This window comes from Polistes fuscatus, unplaced genomic scaffold, assembly GCF_010416935.1.
Source record: "Polistes fuscatus isolate 324 unplaced genomic scaffold, CU_Pfus_HIC Scaffold8, whole genome shotgun sequence".
Taxonomy (NCBI): domain Eukaryota; kingdom Metazoa; phylum Arthropoda; class Insecta; order Hymenoptera; family Vespidae; genus Polistes; species Polistes fuscatus.
Window position 1 is genome coordinate 549,901 of NW_025113162.1, and position 27,092 is coordinate 576,992.

The 27,092-nt window shown below is 33.0% G+C and overlaps 1 protein-coding gene across 3 annotated transcripts in view; it reads right to left on the minus strand.

Annotated features, from left to right (window-relative positions):
* LOC122524733 (bifunctional heparan sulfate N-deacetylase/N-sulfotransferase) overlaps nt 1-27,092 on the minus strand; it is a 324,826-nt gene that overhangs the window by 67,790 nt on the left and 229,944 nt on the right. The gene's annotated exons all lie outside the window — the stretch shown is intronic.

Below are 27,092 nucleotides of genomic sequence, written 5' to 3' on the forward strand. Positions count from 1 at the left end.
TTATTACTTTCCTGGCCATACGAAACGCATCAAAGTCAACGTAATTAATGCATCAACAAAGCAGGCGTCACGTTGGAATTTCAGCTATTTCTAAGACCTTGACGATTATATATATGTTCTGTACCTATCCTACGTAATACATGTATATAATACATATATATATACATATATATATATATGTAGGTATAGTAAACGTAAATTCGAATCTACGTAGTCAAGACAATTAACCGGAAACGCTTCTCTAATGACGTACCAGTGGCTGCTCGAATTTGGATAGCAAAATTCCGCGGTATGCTTTACCCTTGATCTTCCTATCCCTATACTGCCGATAGGGTGGCTGCTTTAGCACGATTATTCGCACAGTAAAACGCGTTAATTTGTAAACGTTACCGTACGCATATTGTGCATCCGTGAGATATTCCACATCAGTTAGCATTGGGCTCTTATTACAAACGTGATTTAATACTACTTCAACATTTCTCATAAGAGATATGTATATTTTACACCCAATGAGTTTCTTTTAAAACTAATTGTTCTAAATAATTTACGATTTTATAAAAGTTTGTGTAGTTTCGAAAAAAAATAAAAACTCATAATAAATATGCAAAGTAAAAATTTTAAATCAATTTTTGTAATACATTATAAATTCAATTTTTTGTTATGAAATTTGTATTACCTTTGAAATATGTATCGCGAAATAGGAAGTGGTATTTAAAATTTTATAGCCATGGGATTAATTGGGGGTGGAATATAAAATTTGATAAAAACTACTTTAAAAATTCTGATATTTAATATAAACGCGATTTCATTTCGTTACATAAAAATTACGTATTTACAAATTGAGATAAACTAACGCGTTGTATAATTGTGTGAATAATTATGATAGCGGTCCAAGTCAAACAATTATACAAAAATTTATATTTTATAATATAAATCATTTTAATATAAAAATACAATCATAAAATTTATGTTTTCTTTTTTCTAATTTTATTGATTTACATTAGTCCAGTATCATAATTACCGGGACAATTATAAGAGAAAGGACAAATTTGTATAACGAGTTTTCTATCGGAATAAGACGGGTGATATGTTTATCATAGGAAAAAGAGTAAGAGTTCTTAAAGGTATTATTGCAAGGTTTCACGACGATCAGCCGAATGTAATTCTTAGCGACGTTAATCCGCTTGCAGGGTCGTGGAAAAGAAGCTTACGACAATATCACGTACACTGAAAGCATCCAGATCGTCGTTAAGCGAAGGATTAAGAAGGACATTGCTATCGACGTCCATACGTTTTGACTTTATTATTCAGATTATCGATTTCTCTTTTTCTCTCTCTCTCTCTCTCTCTCTTTTTCTATTTCTCTCTCTGAAAGAAATCGTCTCCTGATCGGTGGATTTTGTTCTTCTTTATCCCTTTCGTCCTTTCTATTTTTATTTCTTTCTTTCTTTTTTTTATCTATCTCTTTTTCTCTCTCTCTTATACACTCATCCACTCGTTCACATATACACACGCGCGCGCGAGAGAAAGAGAGAGAGAGAGAGAGAGAGATTCTTTCTCCCTTTTTATTCTTTTTTTTTTCACGTAGTCTCGTTTGCTCGATGCAAATGAGATTTTGAAGCTCGTAACGAAATCGTTTTATCTTCGTATTCATCCAATTTGACTAATACTGAAAAACCACGATATTCGATAGGCACTATTATCCTGATCCGTAAGTGTAACAAAACTATATGTTCACTAGAAATTCAACGTAGAGAGAGAGAGAGAGAGAGAGAGAGAAAGAGAGGAGTCAGCCAACGATTTTTGTCCCTATCTGGCTATAATACTCTACGGCTTTGTTCGAATACTTTTGGTTTAACGGAGATAAAGAATAAAAGTCGAATGATATACAAAAGGATTCATTTTTCTCCTCATTTTCTTTTTCTACCCTTACTTTTTCATTTTTCCTCTTTTCATTTCCTTTTTTTGTCTTTTTCTTTTTTTCAAAAGAGAAAAGTAGGACGACTAGCACGTTTTTTCAGAAGAAAGGACAAAAAATATTCAACCTTGACACGAAGTCGACGATTTAGGTTAATACAAGAAAGAGAAGGAGGAGAAGGAAGAGGAGGAGGAGGAGGAGGATGAGAACGAAGTCGGAATTACAAGCGTTGTAACCCGTAAACAAGTGCGCGACTAGTTGATAAGCGGGACACTTGGGAACGTCGATAATGCAAAGTCGTGCTTGAAAACGGGAAAGAGGCCGGCTTATCGGTGGAAAGCCCTCTCGATGTGGCTCGATATCGTTCGTGTTTACATCGATAAGTACTTCAACGATCATATATAGTGTAGCTTGGGTTTAAGAGGGTATCTCTCGAATTTGTGCGAGAAATTAAACGACCGAGCCCTTTGCGTTCCTATGTGCTTGTAAAAAAAGGAAAGAGAAAAAGGAAAAAAAGAAAGAGAGAGAGATATATATATATATAACGACTAATTTCTCCATCGACTTTTCTCTTCATTTAAAAAAAAAAAAAGAAAAAAGAGGAAAAATAGAAAGCTCGTTAAATTACAGAAAAAATGCATGCAAATACGTATAGTCAGGAAGTATACTTTCGTTGTTGGCATAACAATGTTATTTAAAAAAAAGAAAAAAAAAAAAATAACCTTACGGGTTACGAAGAGGTAGGTAGGTAGGTAGGTAGATAGGTAGGTAGGCAAATCTCGAGAACAATTTGAAAGTTAAAGTTTCAAGAGAGAGAAAATGGGAAAGAGAGAGTTTGACTTTGTTCGATAGACGCAGTGTCCTATTGAAAATGGCATGCTTTTATCCGAGACACAAAAGACTATAAAAATAGCGAGCACGCGAAGCGGTCCATCAACGAAAAGCCCTTTTCTGAAATCATTTACGAGAAGTCGATGCTGGTAGAAAAGGGAAACGAAGAGGAGAAAGTAGAAAAAGGAGTAATAGAAAGAAGAGAAGGATGAGGAAGGGGCTTGGGCTTGGGGTTGGGGTTGGGGAGAGGTAGTGGGAGAGGGAGAAGGGAAAGAGGGTTTAAAGGCGTTCTTCTTCGCACACTTCACCCACATTTTTCCTCGTCCGCCGAGTGGCTCCTCTCTACCTGACACAGTGCATAACATGCATACGAAATGTTATCGCAAATAAAGAAAGAGAAAAAGGAAGAATAAAAGAGACAGAAAGAAAATAATCTTATACAAGAGAGATACGCTATAATTGCAATTGCATCGAGAAAATAACAAGTACTTCCTTTTTCTCTCTCTCTCTCCGTCTCTTTTTCTTTCTTGGTCCCATGCAGTTTCACTTTATCACTGATACTGTTAGATTGTTGCAGAAAACGGGATTCGAAATTCAAAGCTTGGAAAAAGGTATTCTTCGTAAAAGTAGATCATCGGATAAAATTATGATGGCATGTTGGTGATAATTGGAATTCTAATAAAAATTATTGTTAAAAAAGAAACGATCGAACAAAAGTTGGTTATTTTATGATTGATCGGTTGAAGTAAAATTAACTGCGCATGAGTTATCGGTAAATTTGATTATCTGTCAGAGCGATGACTGTTATTAGAATTAAATTTTAAAAAGTATAATCTTTCGTTAAAAATTAATAATTCATCTATTTCAGGAAAATTAGATACACGTCACTTGTCGGTAGATTTAACGTAAAATTTCCTGTATCGTATAATACATAGGAATAGGTATTATTATCAGTATATCGTTCTCTTTTAAATATATCTTTTGTTAAAAATCCTCATTTGGATCGATCGTGGTACAAATAATTATAAATAAATTATAGCTAAATTTAACATTGAATAAATAAGACAAACAATTGTCAATATTTAATTTAAAAAAAAAATATAACCTTTGTGTTAAAAATCACTCATTTGAATCGGTTGCAGAACAAATGGATACACATAAAGTGTCGGTAAATTTAATATTAAATGTTTCAACCTTTATACAGTACGGAGAAATGGTGACAATCAAGTCGTGAATACGCGAGTGAAATAGAGATAGAATAAGAGGTAAAGAGAGAGAGAGAGAAAGACTATATTCGTCTATATCCAGGTTCAATGGTCTACTTGTGCACAAAGAATTATTGGCTTCCATTCTCCTCTCGAGTTACCAAGCGGCATCTGTCCATCCACCGGTTTCCTTCCATTCCCGATTCTCTTTGGTCCACCGGCAGTAACGCAGCATTAGCAGTAGTAGCAGTATCTCCCTTTTCGTTCCCTCCCTTTCTTCCTTTCCTTTGCTTTCCACCTTTACCCAATCTCTCTCTCCTTCTCTCTCCCTCTCTCTCTACTACTACGTAGCATATATACGTTCAACCATACCGTATATCAACTCAACACAATCATCCGAAACCTTCTCTCCCTTTTGTACCTAGATATTTTCTCGTTTTCTCTAGTCGTCTCACTCGCGAACATATACACCCTTTTCCGATTCGACACAGCGCAAAAATCGTTTTTATCGTTAGGACGAACCCCCTTTTACCTTTTTTCTCAATTCATCACCTCTACAAAACTTCTCGACTTCGACAAAAAGTCATTCGACTACTTTGATTTCTAAAGATTCATCTTTAAAAGAACATTCTAGTGATAATAAAATATTGCTTTACTCTTTTTATTATTGATTCTTATCGTTTATCTACGCGCGTTTTTTTTATCTTTACGAGTTTTTTTTTTCGTCTTATTCTTCTTTTTTTTTTTTTATTTTTTAAACGTACTGTGCTCCATTTACGAGAAACAGAAAGAGAGAAAGAGAGAGAGAGAGAGAGAGTTAGATATCTTAAGTTCTCTAGGATGTTATCGGTGTCTGGGATCGCAGATAATGGGATTAGATTCTTGTTATCCGTAAAACGTAGATTTTTACTCTTTCTAGTAGTTCGACTGGTTGTTAAATTCTCGTTTTGAAGTTCTTCCTCCATCGATTTGCCCTCAGACGTAAGTTCGATGATCGTGTAAACGAAAATTCGATAATTTAAACGAGTAGAAAAACAAGATTCTTTATCCTTTTCTTTTTCTTTTTCTTTTCTTTCCTTTACTTTTCTAAGAAAATCCCATATCGGAGCCCTCCTCATCACGAAAAAGGGACATCCTTTTCCGATATCGAGAGTTCAAATAAAAGTAGGAAGATGGCAGGAAAAAGGGAGGATTTTGCGAAAACGAGTTCCTATCAAATTTATGATAAGGAAAGGGCATTCTTAAGGGATATCATTTTTTGTTATGAATAAGAGGGATAGAAAACATAAACATTGTTTTCTTTAATCGATAAGAGTTTGTAGAAAACTCCGTATAAATATTTCTTTTTTATAAGTTTATGATAAACGCTTGCAAACATGTGTGAGCAGTGTGTGACAATAATTTTTCGTCGTCATAACCATAATCGATAACGGCTTTGAAAAATAATAATATCTGAAATGGTAAGTAGTCGCATTATCTTGTTAAACTATTCGTGCAATAAATAATATTCGACAAATAGTTCACTTATTACGAACGTTTTATTCCTTTTTTATTATACTAGCCAAGAATATGGTCGCGTGCTTGAGGTTTGAATCACGTAAATTGGAAGAGGAATAGGAAGAGGTCAGAACCTTTTGTTTTTTTCTTTTGAAGCTTGATAAAAGTGAAGAAACGTCCAAGCCAAAATGACAAAACGTCTTGCGGGATCTGGCGTATTATTATTCTTTGTTCTGATTCACGACAAGCTCTTCTTCAATTTATTTTTTTTTATCCCCGCGTCTTTACCGAGTCACGAAAGCCTTCTTTCCAATTCCGTTCACGTAGAAAAAGGGTCGATTTGGCTTCGGTATCTTCTGTCATCGACGTTTTTAGAAACATTCCCCATGGGCAATGGGGAACCTTTTTTGAGTTCGTTATCGAACTCTGTTTCATTTCACGGCTTTCTTCTTCTTCTTCTTCTTTTTCTTTCTTTTTATACGGACTAACAAAACTAATCCTTATTTCTAAGGTCGGATTAATTAAAAGGCGTGGCACGTTTAATCGTGCCTTAGGCGTTTGCCACTTATTTTATACGTGAGAGCAAACGGGTTAAATGGAACGTTTCCTAGTATGTCCATATGTGTATGCGCGCGCGCGCGCGCGAACATACATATGTACATAACAATGTACAAACGTGTCTATAGTCGTACGTATACATGTATATGTCTACTTACTCACTTACACACCCACATACACACGATGGGAGTATCCAATTCGATGAGAATGGTCGCGAAGCGAATTTTGCCAGTTATAATCGGAATATCTATAAAGTTGGCACTCGCCGCCATCATTAAAGCGAAAACTTTGTTACAGTTTGAACCCTTAAGGGCAGAACAATTAAATCGAAGTTAGAATACACCTTTGAAGCAATTAAACGGTTTTGAGTCGTGATCGGCTCATGAAAACTTCCTTCATTCTACTCCCCTGTGTCACGTCGTACTTTTCTTTTATTCGATAATAGGATTGTGGTTACAAATTGTTCTCGCGTTGTGTCTCTATTTCATTATTTTATTGATACATAATTTAATACTTATTAATATCTCATCACAATTTTTCAAAATAAGCAATTAAACCTATTTGAATATTTTATACACTATGAATAATTCTGTTTTTAATATTTTGTTGTTTTTTTTTGTACAATAAGGTATTAAAAAATGCAAACCCTATAAATGAAGACAATGTAAACGATAGTCAGTTTCATATTATTATGAATTATATTTTATCGACGTTTCGAAAATATTTTAATTTAATTTCACGAGCAAAACTTTCAGCGAACGTTCGGAAGATATGAAAAAGAAAAAAAGATAAAAAAATATTAGACGTCTTTTTGTAATGTCTAGTTTAACACTAGATACAAAATTTAAATCTTGTGCATCCATAGAAGAATATATATTCACGGTGATATGATTTAAATTCTCTTTAATTCCAGGGAATTTAATTACAGCACGCAAACGTCCGAGTTAATCCGTGATTGTTGTTCTCGATTCTGTCGGAGTTCACAAGCTGGATTAATTTAGGCCATTTATTTATAATTTATTTATGTCACAAGGTTTATATCGACGACCTATCTATCCAATAAGTTAAACAACCGTTCGTTCAAATATTCTCTGGTTTTGTGCACACATAAAAAAAAAGCAATCAAATAATAAAAACCGCATCAGCGTACATTTCAACTTTTTCAGGGACCGAATTTTTACATTTCGTTTATAGTAAATAAATAAAAAAGAAATATAGAAAAAAAAACAATGCTCACACCTGACGACAAACTGAATTTATTTTCTGGTTCTAATATTTAATAAAAACGAATTTATTTAGCATTTATTTACGATATCGAAATAATTCCTGTACCCAACAAATGTTCAAGTATGCAGCAAAAGCCTTAAAGAGTTTAACGATGTCGTAGTAAACGTTGAAGATATCGTACACGTTCTGGGTGCGTCTGTGTGTGTGTGTGTATGTGTGTTATACAGAACGATATAACCTGTCGCGAATCTGCGCAGAACTTTACGAGAGATCCCGTCGCGCAGATATATTGAGAATAATAGCGACACCGTGAAAGATACGCGCGTATCCTGAGTGCTAGTTAATTCCAACAACCCGCGCCACGCCCTTTAAACGATATAACCCTATACACCCCTTACGCGATAACGTCATCCTATGGAAGATCAACGATTTTTATAGAATAACGACTTATACAATTTTTCCTTTCCACGCCTTTACCTCTTCCTTCTCCCCTTTCCCTCTCTTTCTCCCTATATCTCTTTTCCACTATCATTCTACTTAATAATAAAAAGAAAAAGAGTAAAACTCTTTACAAGATTAGCTTGTATAACGTAAACGTATTATAAACTGCGTTCCGCATAATTCCGCGGCGTTAAAGTTTCCCATAAATGAAATCGCCGCCGTTCGGGTTTAGGTTTGGGTTTGAGTTGGGGGTTGAGGTAAACGATAGAAAAATGAACTCTTCTCGCTTAACCCGCTTAGAGATTCCTCTTCCTCTTCCTTCTCCTCCTCCCCCTTTTTTTCTTCTTCTTCTTCTTCTTTGCAACCTACTGCTTGAAACCTTTAGCTCCTCTCTCCCCCACCCTTCGGAGAATTTAATAAAAACGCTCGCTTTTCGAGCGTTAAGAACGCTACGAAGAGGAAAGTGAGAGACTGACTTTAATACGTTTTGTATACATCGTTATGCACGCGGACGTAAAGAGGTATCGAGGATGGTAGTCTCATTAAAATTCTATCTTCATAGTTAATGGCTGTTAGCTGACGATTTAATTCTATGTCGAGCCGGCCACGTTATCCCTTTAGCGGATATTTTCAAACGCGTCTATCCGTTATCTTTGTCTATAACCAAGCGTTCAAATCCTTTGTTGGTTGAAAAATAATGGAAAGTTAAAGAATATAAGGCATTTCGAAAAACCGGTAATAGTTATCCTTCGAATGACAAAATTAGTAAGAGTTGAGATCATAATTTTTGTGATTTGTATTTGAACACATAACTTTTACAAATTTTAAATAATTTTGTTTATACTAATAAACTATTGTTAGGATTTGTAAAATAACGATTAAAAAAATAAAAAAAAACTTTAAATACAAAATAGTTCATAACAGTGCATAATAATTTGTAAAAAAAAAAAAAAAAATAAAATCAAATATTGAAAAGAAGTGTAACCAATTATTTTGCGATGAAAACAATTTCCAATATTTTAAATTATCGAGAGTTAACTTTGTGCATAATTTGCTTGGAATATGTATGCACTTGCATATATATAAACGTACGTTGTAGAATTGAAATCATGCGCCTGGAGTATACATTCTAGTGCACCTGCGTAAGCAATTTCTAATCGTGCGATATATCATAGAGGGAAGGAAAGGGACTTCCCATTTGCTTCTATCATCTCACATAGGAGATGGTAACGTTCTCGTCTCTAGCAACGTGGCGAGTTTCACTGGCTAATTCATCCTAGTCCAAAAGCAAAGCCTGTTCAACTACCCGGTTTCCGAGAACACGTATTGCCAGGAACATATGTGTCCTATACACATTATCTAATTACGTACCCTAAGATGCAAGATTAGTCAACTATTTGAAATCAATGGAATTGCTATCTAATAGTCCCTTTCTACAATATGTACATCAATTTTCTGTCTGATCTAGAAATTTAGTAATAAAGAATAAACCATTTAAGAATCGGATTGATTTTTATCAGTAACTATAAACAAAATCTATACTTTTAGTTATCAATAATTTATGTAAATCAGTATTGATCATTCGTCAGAATTGCGTTAAAAATCAGGTAGTTATCCGTGAATAATAAATAAGAAATAAAATAATTTATATCATTTTAATTGTCGACAATTTTTGTAACTGAAAATTAATCGTTCGTTGTAAGAACAATAATTCTCGCATGGGCATTTTGGAAAAGGTAAGAAGGTAGTAATAGTAGTTGTAATAGTAGTTGTAATAGTATTAGTGGTAGTAGTAGTAGAAGTAGTAGTAGTAGTAGTAATAGTAGGTGGTTTCTCTCTGAAATATTTCCTAACCCCGGAGGCTAGGCCGAGATCCGTAGGAACCTGTCAAGCTCAGTGGGTTTAATCGAATGAGTTAAGAGGTCCGAGGTAAACCGATGATCCCGAAAGGCGTACGTCTTCCTCCAAAGTCTCGTGCAAAAGTGTAAGCGTTGTCGGAGGTCTAAGAAGAACTACATACGTACATATATACATATATACACATACATATATATATAATATAGAGGTATATAGTAGGTATAAGAGATTCTAAGCGCGGTTAACGCCAAGCTTTAAGGATCGTGAACCAAAGTGTGAAATTCTAAAGCCAAACAGCCGGAGCCAACACAACTGCGTTTGAAACTTCGATCAACATCACCCGACTTGTTTATCTTGCCGCGGAGTTCGTTTTCGTTATGGTCGTCGAACGGATTGTGCGGAATACGGTAAAGCAAGTTACGTAGCAAGATATGCAACAATGGCCTCTGCCCTCCTGTATGATACCATTATTAATGGAAAAGGTAGTTCATTTTATTCGCTGAAATTTATTATTATCGCCATAAGTAAATTTAAACAATATTTCATATGGAATTTTCGTGATTTTTATTTTATTAAGATTTATCCAACAAGTAACATCAGTATTTTAGATATGAACAAAATATCTACAATATTTGTAATATGTACACAATCAAAATTTCAACATAAATGGTTGTGTCCTAAAAAATTCTTTCTTTTACTAAATAAGTATTACACATACAGTATTATTATTTACTGAATATTATACGATCTATTTTGCTCTATTTTTTATATTTTATGTTACACAGTAAAATAACATAAATTCAAAAATATTATTGCATGTAAAAATGAATAAAAAAAGGGGAAGGAAACTTTTGGGACTATCTTACTGTGTAAGATACAAAACACTTTTATAATTAAAATCAAAATAGTATAATTTATTGAAATATAAAATATAAAAACATCCTAACATTATATAGTCAATTCAATGAAAATACAAGTTGAAATAACTAAAATTAGCAAACCGAATAATTATCATTATAGAAGGGAAAGTATCGAATTGAAGCCATTAGATGAAAATAGTATGCAACCCTTCTAGGAAAGTTACGTCCCTTCCTGTCTATTCGGAAGGGTGAAGGAGGAACACAGGGGAAGAAAGGTATAGGGGAGTGGTCATTTCTCCGCGAGGATTCGTGTTACAACGGCACGTGGTACGTCTACCGTAACGGAAATCCTGGACGCTCGTATACATGGGCACCCTTGGTTGTGGCCCCCGTGCCACGCGTGCCACGACACCCGGTATATTTACACCGCAATCGATGAGAGTTACGAGTTAACATCGTTGGCTGTGCATCGGAGAGAGGCAACTACGAGACCACCCTTTCTCTTCTTCCTTCCTCCCACCCCCCCCCTCTCGCTCTCTCTCTCTCTCTCTGAGAATCGACGGAATTAGGGTTGCTTCTCACGCAGAGATATCTAAAGCGGCATGGCAGGACACGACGTTAATGGCGCCGGCTGTGTGCGTAACGTCGCATTGTTCCACGATTCCTCTTGTATACCACGCATTACACTCTCTATGCGATATCAATTTGGTTACTGCAAGTCGATAGGTTAATATCCTAACAACCGAACGATTATACATACAATTTATGTTATATCTACCTCTATATCTATCTCTCTCTTTTTAAATAATAATATAATAATAATATTAATAATAATTATCATCTAATATTCGTAGATATATATTTACGTATATACGAGAATACATCAACGTCGATCAAATATTCATTTCATTTAAATAGCCTGACATGGGAAAACTTCATTGTTTTTGACTTGACTCCTGTCATAATTTAGATATGTATTATACTTTAATTATATAATATAATAACGAAAATGAATGTTCTCAACGCGCGCGCGTGTGTGCATGTATGTTATAGAAAATTTATTTGAAATCATCAATTGTTTCTTAATAATGAACACTTGTTTCGTATTTTAATAATCCGGTTTCAAGTTATTGGTTATTATTTTTATCTTTTTTTTTTTTTCTAAGAAAAATACTTAAACGTAAATACACACGTATGTATTTAGTACATACGTGCGTTGTAAGCTTACCCTCAGGCAATACGCTCACGAATTATATACGTTTAATCGATATATGTTGGAAGGTAAACAGTTTCAATATTTCTTTCTTTTTTTTATTTTTTATCTTTTTTACATTTTTTTTCTCATTCAAACGAATCCTCGTTTCGTTAATGTAAATACATCACGGATAAACAAATACGTTTATCCGTATACGCACGTTTTACTTCTCATCGTCCTGTTTAAATATTTATTTACTTTATTATCATCCGCGCTACGATTAATTCCACAATTTTAATGCTATTAAAGGAAAATGTTAATTCTATTATTTTTGATTTTCTATTTGAGTTTATAGCCGGGTTGAAGGAAAAAAAATCGTACCATGAATACGAAAAGGATGCTTAGTCGATCTTTAATCTTGAAAGAAAAGTTTAGCAAACCGACGAGCGCTTGTAATTAACCGCTTTTAAATGCAAAAAAAAAAAGAAAAAAAAACAAAACAAAAATAAACAAAATAAAAAAGAAAGAAAGAAAGAAGAAAAAAAAGTTTAGCAGAGAAAATCGCGCGACTTTCCGGAACTTCTCGTTAATTAACCATTCTTCGGTAGCGAATAACGCGCAAAAAGTTGAGGAAAATTACGAAACTCTCTAAGCATTTTCAATGACGATCGACGCTAGACAGATTAAAGAAGAAAAAAAAATGAATAAAAAATCTACTTGGAACAACGCGATAATACCGAAAGTTACGTAAACCACGGCATAGTGTTTTGGGTATATGAACGTTCGGGAAGAAAATTATAAAATATTCATACATTTTTTTCTTTTATCTTTTTTCTTATAATTAATTACATGTTACATGGTTAACCGTATCTAAATAAAAATTTCATTTACTTTACAAAGATAATAATGCTGCGATATGGCATACATTTAAAAAAATAACGCACTGAATTTTCATATTAAATTTCACACGCGTTTTAAGTAATATTACAAAGTAATTCTTTTTAGCTTTTTTTTTACGACTTAGTTGTCAGATTTTTTAGATTTTAAATTTTATATTTAAAATTTTTAATTTTTTTTTGTCCAACGAATGAAATCTTTTTTTTTTTTTCATTGAAACTTTATTTAACATATGAAACTTTGATCATTTACGAGAATTGTTTTGAATCGTTGAGCTAGAGTCTTCAACCTGATTCACTTAAAAATTGATTTCATCCTTTTTGGGATTTTTTGTGTTCTGAGTACTCAAAAAGCCGACCTATTATTCGTCGATTAAATTCCAAAAGAAACAAAGGTACTTTGACTTTTTCGAATGAACCTTCTTGATGGCTATTAACGATAAAAAATAAGAGATAAAAGAAACGTAAGAAAAAGAATACGAAGAAAAAGAAGAAGAAGAAGGGTTCGAAGCTTTCAGGGTTACTTTTTTCATTGTCTCTGATGAAACTGGGAACAATCTTTACTTTTCTCCAGAATTTTCCATTTCCTTCAACGATACGCACGAACGAATGTACGTAAATACACACGACAAAGTGTAGAATACATTTACGCGTCCTTTTATCTCGTTCCCTTTAAACATGTAAATCTCTTCCTAAAAAGGAAAATAAAAATGAACACCGGAGGCCATCAGAAATTACATCTCGAGTACTCGCGAGAGACGAACGCTTATTTTGAAAGTAATTAAAATCAAAATTTCATCTAATTTTGTGTAACGCGTGATAAGTGATTGATAAACTATTTCCATCAAGTATCCTTTCTTTTCTATTTAACAATTTTATCATCTGCATGGTTTATTTGATCCACGTTATATCGAGCTAAATAAAATGATATAATGAAAACGTTCTAGTTCATACAAAGATTGACCAAAATTTATTTTTATTAACTCGTACTTATATGGAAATTTATTGCTATGATAATATTCTGTTATGGAAAGAATTAACATGTGTTTAAAAAAGAAAAAGCAAAGAGAAAAATAGAAAAATATTACGGTAGAAAATCTAACGAAGAATCGTTGTTAAAAGGCTTTAAAAAGGATTGATAAAAAAGGGAGGTCGATGATCGAAAATGAAGGGTTATTGGCGTTTCCAACGTTCCATTTTCTTTGGAAACGTTATCAAAGAAAATGATTATGTTCGGAACTTTTATTTCGTCGTGTATCGTCGCTCCAAATTGAATTGCATCAGGGGTAGGAGGATAGAAGAAATAAAGGTGAAAAGATTTTCCATAACCTTTGATCTTCCCCCTCACACATTCCCATCCCTTTTCCCGTTTCCCCACAACTACCTCCATCACTATTCTACGAATCGGGAAACTAGGAAATAGAGAAGAGACAGCTTTAACGCGAAACGATATATTTTTCGGGACACGACACACAGAACGCTACGAATATATATTGCTAGCTGTATAAATTTGAATACGTGTTGGAAATATTTTGCTGGGTATCTCTTCTGTGATTTAAGGGATATCTAGGTAAACGGATATACCAGCACGAGTAGATTCGACTTTCGATAGGGAACGTTTTTTTTCTGAAAATACTCGACGCACGCGTAACTTTATTTTATCTTACGTTTTGATACATCTACGATACCGACTAAATAAACTTTGGAAATCATTTTTTGATTTCCGTAAAAATCTAATAAACCGATATATTTTTTAACGAGATCTAATATTAATAAGTTTGATTGCGTTTTAACTCTTTGCGATCGGCAAATTTCTCTGATGGAAATATCAGTTAGTCGGAGCAAATTTAGCTTTTCGGAGTTATTTAAAGCAAATATATAGATATTAAAAAACACAAAATTTGTTGAAACTTGATTTGTTATTTTTAATAGAACTTATAATACATAAAAATATAAATTTTTAATTTCTGTAATTTCATAATCATTAAACTTATTAAGATTTGCACAAAAAGATACCAAATTTCAGCATCTCTTTATGTTCATTATGCTCATGTATAGTCTCGAAGTCCAGTTTAAAGCAATGTTCGGAATGAATTTTCCTACTAAACTTCTACAAGAGAATATATAAAAAATAAATAAAAATATAAAAAAATATAAAATAATATAAAAAAATATTCAATTCAAAATGTGCTCATGAAACTAATTGCCAAAATATCTAGAATGCAATTAATCAAATATAATAAATAAGAATGTAGTTAAATAGACCGTAATATAAAATAAGAGCACTTTTTTAATAGAAGAGAAATTAGAAGAAAAATATTAATTCTTTGACTTTGATAAAAGAAAAAAAATAATACAAAATATAAAACATACTATTCGTACCGGTTACTTCAAATACGTTCATTTTATCTTATAAATATACTGTTACTTTGAATTTACGTACAAATTGCAACCATTTAGCCGCTGGTGTATATATTTAGATTGCCATATAAATTCCTCTGTCGTACTTGTATAAAAATCGGGTCAGTTTGTGTATTTAGTAGGAATATAAAAAAATGCATCGTAAAAGAAGAAAAAAAAAAAAAGCAAAGTTAGACTCATGTGTTTTAATGACGTATCCTGAATATTAACGGATTTATCAAACGCGTTAGTCTTATCGGAAACGCCTCGTTCTGCGTGCAACTGAATCGTAACAAATAAACTGGAACTCGCTTTGAGATATTATCGTAAAACGAAAGTCATTTGAACCACGCGCGTTCATTCTATCTCGTTTCCATCCACATATGTAAACGCACACACACACACACACACACACACATTTAGACATATAATATATATACCTCTTTTGAAACCAATCGAAGTATATCTTATTGTTAAATATTTTTCATACAATTAAAAATAAAGAAAATATTTACGTGGGACACTATATATATATGTTACCGTGAAAGACCGAAATTGGAGAATATTAAGATTCACATAGACGCTTGGTGTATGACCAAAATATTAATGTACAAGAATAAACCCAAATATTCGGTGTTTCACTGACGTATTTGGTATGTGTTGATATTCAACCATATGAATCTTGACATTCTCCAATTTCGGTCTTTCACGTTAACATATATATGTATAAAAATATAGGAAAGAAGAATACTTTTCTTTTTCACTGCTCACCCACACACGCGTTCAACGATTCAAGCCATTCTCGTCATATTTCTTTGTTCATGCATCGTAATTACGCTCGCTAAAGCACCGTTGTTTGAAGAATTTAATTGTGAAATTCCTGTGAGTCGTCAGGAAGGATAAGTGCATGTGCACAAGAAAGAAAGAAAGAGAAAGAGAAAGAGAAAGAGAGAGGTATCCGTGTTCGAAGTTGTCATAACTCGATATTACCTTGACGAAGCGCTTGTTGAAAATAATTAAAACTCTGGCGGCCAGTAGATAGGATGAATAATGCATCGTACTCCTATCGGATATACGAGGACGAGTCGATTCTTGATATTCTCGTGTCTGGGGCTGGGAGGAAATATCCAGCGCACGCGGCCCAACGAACGCTCTCGTTCCTTCCACCCTTGACGATCCGCAATAACCACAATTTAATTAACTAATTCGAAACTATGAAGCTCCGCTTTTTAATTTCCACCACTGAGAAATATCTGATGCTTAAATTGGCGAATCAGTGAATTTAAAAATGAGATTCAATCTTTTTCCCTCACTCTCTCACTCTTTCACTCGCTCTATATTTTTCTTCCTCTCTTCTCTCTCTCTCTCTCTCTCTCTCTCTCTCTCTCTCTCTCTCACGTTCGACGTTCTTTTGATGAAAACGAGAAAACCAACGAAATAACTCTAATCGCGTTTCACGTTATTAAATACACACATAAGGCACCCGTTTTCAATTTAATTTTAATCGGCCAAGATATATTTATGATACCGGATTACGTAAAAGTTAGGAAAGTTAGTCATTTGTAAAAGATTTGTACAAAATGTATTCTCTACAATTTTTAATTATTTAATTTTTGTAATAATATATAGTGAGTAGAATTAATCAGATTTGTAAAAATTTTATATCGTAATTAAGCTAACGTAATTAATATAAATATATGTGTTGGATTATAGGACTAACAAGATTTAGAAACGCTGATATATAATATTCCACCGTGTATATCATATCACATATTTTCTGTTATCGCCGATCGTAAAACCTTATTTACAAAGATTATAAATTGGATGCTATTTACTAGATCAGTATTTTCGAACATTATTGGTTAATATTCATGGTAAAATATATAATCTATATCAATATATAAGCTTTCTCCTATTATTAATTCTAAATATTTATTATTCATATTTAATGAAATTTTTATACAAAATATTACAAAATATTTAAGCTTTACTTTAATGGTAGTTTCAGTATCCTAAAAATACAATTAAAAAATTAACGTAATCATTAATTAAATATGATCTTGCTTAATGATTATAAACCACTGAATGAGACCCTTACTCTGAAGTTATGCTCGCATACAAATGTTGAAAAATATTGATCGAATAAATAGAAATTGTATAAATTTGTAAGGAACGAGCTAGTAATACGCGAACAGAGAAACGAAGCGAGAAGTAGGTGGGTATACCTACTCGAATCATGGATTACCTTTGCACACGAAATGCAAATGAGGAGAACTAAGTTTCGGCACGGTGTCTTATCATCCTGACACGTTGCACTTCGTGCTGAGTTCGCTCAGCAAGAGAATCTGAATAAGAATGGAAATCGTGCTCCTAGCAATGCTACATCGAATTATACGATACACTCGTCATCCTTGCCTTCTGATCTTCTAGTTCTTAGGAACACAATACATCTACCTACATATTTCGTCTTAGAAAATGATATTTAATAATTCCTTAATAGTGACGAATTAAGTTATTTTAATTTATTCCAAAAAATTACATGGAACGTCAAACACAGAATAGCTTGAAGCTACGTAAAATCAAATTAAAAAGTAAACAAATATTTTGTCAGGAACAATTTTCATAATTAATAAGACAAATTTATTTTTACGTACCATAACCATTTTTATGTACAAATATAAATAACAATAATAAATTATATATAGAAGTGTCTAATAAGGTCTACAATTTCTAGATAAAATAACTAATAAGATATTTATAATGTAAGATGTACGTATAGATGATATATATATTTATAATGGTAACAGTAAAGTATTTATTTATTAATAAATACTAACAAGGTATAATGTTTGTAAGAAATAAAATAGTAAATATCTATAATCTAAAACCAATGACCTAACGCTACGACATATTAACCCTTTCGCTACGGAGCGCTTACGCCACAATGTGATCGCTGTGAACGGATTGCGTTACTGAGTAGTTGACACTGGAGTACGGAGTGCTACGAAGTAATTGGAAGTCGTTTCTTGGTCTCTAAATTTTACAATGACATTTATTATATTCAGTAATATCATCTTACTTTCTAAAATATAAAAATGTATAAACAAAATTTATTTTTTTTAATATTTTATTATAATGTTCATGTAATATTTTTTAATGCAACGAAATTACTAAAGTTTTAAAAACAGAACATAATATTAATAATCAACTTTGGTATGATAAATTTGAAAGCATGGAACCACACATAACCCAACATTACATTGTGAACAATAGTATCTCGATTCACGCCTTTTTCCTCTTTTACTGCAGACGACACATTTTCGAACCTGGTTTTGTTTTTTTGACGCCTCATTCGAATATATAGACGGAAAATGCCTTTCAGTAACTCTTTCAGGATTATTATGATTTCGTGCAACTGAACATCTCATATCTGATGTTTGTTTCCCGTATGTTTGCAATAATTGCCTTATAAGAGTTAAATGAAATTCGGCTGGATACTCGATTGACAAAAGTATCTCATGTAAAGTATGAAATCAAAGTATATAGGGTACGAACGTATATATACGCTCTTCGTACCTGAATGGTCATTCTTCGAGGGCGTATATATACGCTCTTCGTACCTGAATGGTCATTCTTCGAGGGCGTATATATACGCTCTTCGTACCTGAATGGTCATTCTTCGAGGGCGTATATATACGCTCTTCGTACCTGAATGGTCATTCTTCGAGGGCGTATATATACGCCCGTCGGAGCGAAAGGGTTAACAATAAGTGTAACTCTCTACGTCCGAAAACAACCGCAAGGAACACCCGAATCCGACTCGTCGTCGCCTATCGTAATCCTTCGCCGTTCCCCGTTGTCTTCCGTACCCTTCGTTACACTTATCACTCGTCAATTATATACCGAACTCACAGAAAAACGCACAGCACGCAGAACGCCCACGCCAGTCCTTTCCGTCGCCTACTTATACCCTACATCCCCTCCATCGTCTTCTGTTGTTTCTCGTCATTCCCCTGGAAACTTCCCGATCATTCCAAACCACGCACAAAGGCTTTTCCGGTATTTCACATTATCGAGAACGTTCGGGAGGCTTCGATGTAGCTATACAAAGGTGACAAGTCCAGACGGCGTAACCTTATACCTAAAACTAATATTCTTATCTAACGCTCTTTCTTTATCCTCGACCGGATGCATTCTTTCATTTCTTTCAATCACTCTACACTCATACCATTCACACATTCATATCTATACTTCTTAAACAATTCAAAACCCCACAATAATATATAACAAACAATATATTTTACATAAAAAAAATATATTTGTATATATGTATATGGGTCGTTTATGTTGAATGTGGTGTAAGTCCATTTATAAAAATGAGATAAACGTAATTTATGCTTAATTTAGAGAGTGTAAGCTTTTTATTTATAACTTGTTAGTATTTAATTACTTAAAAAATGCCAATGCTTTGTCCAATTTAAAATTGGCCGGTGAAAGAAATTGCGTAACAATTGATTATGAAAATGGAGTAAGTCCAATTTCCATAGAAAAAAAAGAAAAAAAAAAGAAAAAAGATCTTTCTGTATATGTTATAGGGAAAGTGGGACCTGCCGGGATTGTGAGCTTTTCCTAGGCATTGCCCACAATGCCAGGCGTTTTTAGGTAACGTAGGAAACAGAAGAATTGTTATCTTATCTAGCAATAGACACACACATTTTCCCTATAACATATAGACCACAGGATTATTATGATATTATAAGACGCAATGTAAACAACAAAATAAATTCGTTTTACATGAAATAAAACGAGAGAATTTCGTTTCAACAAAGAACCTACAGAACGCAATTAAAAAACAGAAAACAAGAAACACTAATAAAAAAAAAGGTAAATTGGTAGCAAATATATTGGGTGAAGTTTTGCGAAAGTGCAACATATATACTATTTTATATAAAATGTCGATTGAGGACACAGAATTTAAGACTTTAAATTTATCACCTACATGTCCGAGAAGACCGACAAAATTTGAAAAAATCGTCCTGGTGCTTTTGTATCACGATACTAGGTCTATTATTTACGAAAAATATAAGGTTATCGAGCAGTTATTACACTATATACCTTCTATGCATCATGAATATTTAAAAACACTGTCACACTAAAAACATAAGTAAATACTACTAATAATGTTAAATTTAACAATATTACGTTCAAAATGAAAAGTATTATACTACTTCTCTTTTATTCCTCTCGTTATTATTTATAAACAAAATTGGATTAATATGAAATATATTTTAAATGATATATTTGATTTTTCAAAATTGAAATTAAACGATTTTAACAATTGACTAATTTTGAAATTAGTGTAAGTTCATTTGCAGCCCGTAAATATAGATACATTATTTTACTAAAATTAGGCTAAAACAAATCTATATAATCAAATTACATATCAATAAATTAATAGAAACATTGCAAGACTTGACTTGATAATTAACGAATATTTTTGAATTGACCAATATGCAAACCTTTAATTTTCTCGAAAGAATAAAAAATAGACTTGCACCATTCTCAAAATAAACCTTCTATGTAAATTACAAAAATTCATAAAAATTCTTAAAGATATTAAAACATTGAAAACGTTATTTTAAAAAGAACGAAAATTAATTTGGCCTCGGTTCCACGCTTCCTGCGCTCTATTTAAAATCCTTTTCAATCTCAACGCGAATAACGTTCTTTACTTTGAACGAGTAGCAAACATAGACGTATGTGTTTGTAAGGGGAAAAAAAGAACAGGGAATACTGGAAGAAATAAGGGGTAAAAAAGAAGGTTAAAGAAATAGGGAGAAAGAGAGGATGCGAAACGTTTGGAAAACGTTGGGAAGACGTTGCAAAAGTCGAACTGGTAAGAAAGGACAGGATGCGTTCGCAGGGAGGAAGGTTAGCGCCGTTGTCGTAAGGCTGGTCGAGAGGAGATGCTTGAATTGACGCTGATTGGGCGTGCGACAAACATCCGGCCGCATTTCGTGTCCCACGACAGGGATTGCGCCAAGTAGTAGGTACTCCTATTTTCTCTCTCTTTCTCTCACGCACAAACACAAACGCACATACACTCACACATATTTACACACACTCACTCATTCCGTCTCTCTCTTTCTCTCTTTTTCAATCCATCCACATAGTCAGTCAATCCTCCATCTGTATCTCCTCTCCTTTTAAAGTGTATTGGTGCAAGGCACGTTCGTATTTCCTTCACTCCGTTTCTGGCCCACCCCTTCCAACCCGCAAAATATCGACGGATACGATCGTGGTTCCATTCTAAACAGTCTGAACATTCCCTATCCTTTTATTTGAAACACGTTGGGGCCCATCTTTCATTTGTATATTCGACATGAAACATGGTTTCGATATTTAATCGTAATTATTGATCGTTTGTTTAAAATAGTCTCTAGGTTGTTGTATTAATTAATAATTATATTACATTTTGTTATAAATATTGATTTAATTAATAAAAGATTATAATTATTTTTGGTTAGTTTATAAATAATTGTTTATCGTTGACTTTAATCATTTGATATTTAATGCATATTTTTGTTGGTAGAATTATTGATTAGAAAATTGTAAAAATTATTGGTTTAATAATCGATGATGGAAAATACGATATGACTATCGGATAAAAGTAATTTTTGTTTTTCGTTAAATAATACTTCGTCAGCAGTGCGGAGACAGAAACTGGGTCAAACCGCGTAGCGGCTGCTGCTTCTTGCAAGGCAACACCACGGTCTTACGGTTACGCGCGTGATTCGACTTCGGGGAAGGAAAAATAAGTAAGTGTGTTCGATCTGACGCCTCTGAATCAACTTGTTGAAATTCGCAAACGTCTCGAATACGTCGTTCGTAAGAATAAAACGAATTTCGAGAAGGTCGAAAGTTTGACCACGTCGACGACCATATGTGCAACTGAATATGTCAATTTTTTTGTTCTTTTTAAGAAGAAAAAGAAGGATTGAAATGAAATTTCTTGTTGTTTTCTTAACAAATATTGCCAATTGTTTTGCATTTATAAATTATCCGTTAGGAAATTCGTTCCCGTTCACAGGAAAAATAAATTAATTCGAGTTTTAACAAATTTTTGTTAATTTAAATGCCGAAACATTTAATGCATCGATGTATGATTCTTTGAATTTGAACAAAATATTTTATTAAATTTGTGATTTTTTTTTAATAGAGAAATCGAACAATTTATAGGATTTTCTACATTTATTTAATATACTTTAAGTAAAAGCTTTGAACGGAAGTATCGTAAAAGAGATCGATGGGTAAAATTCGATCCGAAAATTTGAAATCTTGGTATTGGTCAGTCAATGTTACGGTAACAATTTATAATAGATAAGACTTGGTACTGTTAACATTGATTCACATCAACTGGACAAGTCGATTCAACTTGGAAGATGTTAAGGTAAAGCTAGAACGATCTAGCTTGAGGCACATGGTTGGTTAAGAGATTTCCGCCAGCAACGTGGATGCGAAATTGTATGTCAATGTCTATGTTGGGATATTAGGTTTCGTGATTGACGACGGATTATTCCGGAGTTGGAATTGCTTAGAGAATATCCACGTGATCATAGATTATCCCTTAAGATTGATTTACTCTTGTATCGGTTCGACATCGATTTACCTTAAGATGTTAAGATTATATGCATCGTTTAAATAGCTCAACATTTATCCGATAAAATATCTATTGGTTTGAGTCAAAAGTTTCTTCGTATTTTCTTGGTAAATAGATTTAAATAACATTAATCGGATTTGTCAATATTTACGTACGTTTAAATGTTGATATATCATAGAGTAATTAAAAAAAAAATAATAACAATTGACATATTTATTAATACATTAAAAAATTATTACGTCTTGAAAATAAGTGACAATTAAAAAGAAATTCGATGCATTTTGGTATTTGATTATAAAAAAGAAAAAAATACACACACGATTCGGATTGATGAAATTATTTATGATATTTATGAACATGATGCAGTATTCGTACGCGTGCTACAAAGTTGATTCGATAGTTTTCGATTTAGAAATTTTGATATCAAAGATATATCTCGTTTTGATCGACCAATAATTGGAAAAGTTGATGAAATCATGAAAAAAATTGAGCATGACCGGTACATTTGGTTTCAAATCATTTGCAAGAAAAAACAAAATATTAAATTTAGAATAAAAGCCCCTAGGAATATTTTCTTTTCGGTGATGAATCGTCTAGAAATAATAGTGATATAGTTAAAGAAACACTTTCTCAAAGCGAATGTAAATTTAGCGAAACATTATGCTTCTCCTTCGTTTGCCTGTTCTTCGACTCTCATAGATCACTACGATCTACGTCCAAACACTTCGGAAAGCTGACCATTCTGAGACGAAACTTTCGATCCCGATCTAAATCTAAACTGCTAGAGGAGTTCGAGTTTACAGGACCGAGCTTCGTACATTTACACAAGAGAAGAAGCTTTATCCAAAGTTAAGAACGATCAATGCACTTCCAATTAATTTCGTTAGTTCTGCTTGGAAGCTCGTTGAATAAAATAAATTCACTCCTTCCCTCTCTCGAAAAAGAAAAGAAAAAAATAAGAAGAAAATTAAATCAAAGGTGTATCTACATTATTGTTTTCGTTTCTTTTCAAAATAATCATTTAATCGTAGAATAGAATAAACCAAAAAATGTATCGTAGAATTCTTAAGAGGGAATGAAAATAACATATTGAAGTATCTAATTATCTTACGTAAATTGGACTCCATGTTCATATCGAGTGTAGATTAATGCTAGCGTGACTCTCTAGGTCATTCGACTCCTCTAATTAACTGTAGAGAGAAGACTACACCTAGAAACCCTTTCCCTAACCCCACCACTTTTCTCTCTGTCTCTCTTTCTCTCATTCGTATCTCCGTCGGAGAGAACTATTAGGCGAAGCCAGAAGCTCGTCGTAGAGATCGAGGAAAATTGGGATTAGACCGGTTACATTACGGAAATATATGACGTGTGTGGGTGCCAGACTAGGGTGTAGTACGTGCGTATATCCTGATTTAAATTGGGTCGTCGGCTTGGTCGAAGGCACCCACCAATTTGCCGAGTCCACAAACTATTACTCCTCGTCCTCGCGTTTAGTTCGCCAGTTCGTAGTTTCGGCTTTCAGAGATATCCTCGAATTCGGCTTGCGTTTATATTAACGCCAAGTAACGTTCTTCCAACGAGATTTCACTGAGAGGAAATCAACTTGCTACTACTTCGTCTGTGTCTAACCTACACCATAACATAACATAACTCTTTGCCTAAATATATTCAAATCTTTCTGAGATATAGGAATTATATGCTAAAACATTTTCGATTCATTTTCTCGTCAAACTCTTATTTAAATTAACGTTATCTGTAATCTAATATATTTATTGGATTAGTATATTTATAATACGATTTTAACGGATATGAAATATACTGTCAGTTTAATCTACAAAAATTATTAATCTACAAAAGTATTTTATATCGAAAATATTTATTCATATTGATCATTTATTTAACAAGATACTTAATAAGAATATTTAATAAAAATGTGATCTGATACAGACAATTAATTATTTATATTAAAAATATTCACACATATTGACCATTTGTTTAAAAAAAAAATACTCAATCAAAATATTTAATAAAAACGTGATTTGATACTAACTCTTAATTATTTATATTGAAAATATTCACACATATTGACCATTTATTTTAAAACAAATACTCAATCAAAATATTTAATAAAAACTTGATTTTATACAGACAATTATTTATATCGAAAATATTTTATAGAAAATTTAATGGACAAAATACTTATTAAAAATAATTGACTCAAAAAATTGATAAACATTTGACTATTTCTACCATTGTTTCTATCCCATATCGCCTATTTTAATATAAAGGTGACGAGACGTTTTCTATGGGTGTCGACGTGTACTTATTACAGAAGAGTGAGACGCAGTGGGGTAGTGTTCTTTTCATCCATGTATAAAAACACGGTGCAGAGGAGAGAAGGCCGCAAAAGAAAGAGGCGGTTGACCGCTGGGTAGGGGTCACTCGACGTTGAAAGGGAGCTACACATCATTGAGACATAAAAGAGAAAGAAAATGAGACAGAGAGAGAGAAAGAAGAAAGGAAGAAGGAAATAAAGAAAGAAAGAAGAAAGAAAGAAAAAAGAAAGATAGATACGAAAGAAGGGGGCGTGAACGCCAAGAGAATACGTTAATTGGTACGCCTGTGTTAGTGGTCGCGTATCAAAGTTGCATGAAGTTTACGAGACTTGACGTTGTAGAAAAGTCTTTAGACGCTAACTGGAAATAACGCCGCACGCAACACCGTTACATACGATAGGTCGGTCTATCTCTTTGTGTTAAATGTTTATTTGTGTATGTGTGTGTTGGTTTGTCCGTGTATACGCGTGTGGTTCAAGTTTTCGAGTTGTTGTAAACTGGTCAACGGTCAGGGAGAACGTGAAGCACTACGCTCATAATTGATCTGCTTTGCTTCGCTCGGACACGTGGCAATTAAAACTATCAAGCAAAACGACGACGATTTCTTAATAAGCCTTTTAATAAACTCTCATTGAGAAATTTATTAATTGCCAGAAGCGTGCGATACTAAATAAATGACTGAGCGTGTTGTCTCAAATAATAGTTTAATTTGATTAAATTATTGGGAGTACTTTTTTTTTTATCGGTTAATATTTGTAATAAAATATTAACATGTTTTGTGTGGTAAACCCTCATGCAACCCTTGATTATAAATATTGAGAAATATTATCATTTAATATTTTTTAACTCTTTTGTTTTTGTTGGAAACAACATTCGTAATAAAATACTCGTTTCGATATGTGGACTTAATGCAATACTTGTTATAAATATTTATAAAATTATTATTTATATTATACTATTTTTTTATCAGAGTATTGACCAAAAATACATTCGAAATTAAATAAATAGATAGAAGCGTATAAATGTATAAATATAGAGATCGATCATTTTTCGTTATTTTCCTATCCAACATTTGTATTAATCGAAAAAATTGTTAGCAGTCGTCCATTGTAAATTTTTATCTACGCTTATAGATAATACTCGTTCGTTCTGTCCGAATTCAATTCGATTTCGTATAGTCGCGTAATTTTAATCAAAATCTCCGCAGAGCGTTCAATTGTATACTTGTTTCGGAGTATGTATTCCATACTACCTTTCGAAAGACCAGCCCGCTGGTGGTGGGCGATGCTAAAATCATACATACAATTCGTACGCGAATCTGCAAACGAGCAATTTACTTGCAAATGAGCGAAACATACGCGGCCACGTTTACAGATTTTGTCTCGTCTGCTTTTCGGGAGGTCTGTTCGAAACTCGATGGAAATCGAAAAATTTTCGCGCTACGGAATATTATATAAAATTCATACATATACATGTACGTTCATAAATTGCACAACGATTTATTTTTTCAATAACGAAAACGAAGACGACAACAATCCACAACATTCAAAATTAAATATTACGTAATTTTGAACTCGCGAACTTTAATATTTGCATATGCGATTGCACGTGTATTTTTTAAATCTTATTTTTTTTTATCACCATAAGATTATACAGTAAGACAAGAATTATCTAATTTTTAAGCAAGAAATTATTACAATAATTATTACTATTTTTATTTAGCGTTAAGTTGCAAGATCGTTTAAAAGTAAAATTTCTGTTCAATAGAAACCAACATTTATTTCTAATGAAAATGTATTAGTTTACATAAAAAAAAAAAAGATAAGAACCGGTAACTTTTGCCTAAACAAATATTTTTTCGGGCTCAGGTTCGAAAAAATAATAGTCTAAAAGAGGTTAAAATCACAGCTGCTACTACATAGTAGAAACAGGTAACTACTAGGTACACAATAAGATGCCCCCGGGGTTATAGTTCCAATGTTTCGGTTAGTTCATAATTTCAATACAATGTGTCGTAAGAGGATACTAATAACTCGGTCATAGGTATTCCTGATGTGTAAGTACTTATAGAACGAGATCTCGAATAATGAACAATAAAAATACAATTGTAAATCTACTTGAATACCCTACCAACCCACCTACTCGAAGAATCAAATAAGACTCGAAAAGTATTATCTCAAAATAGAACCACGTATACGCGTAAATTACAAT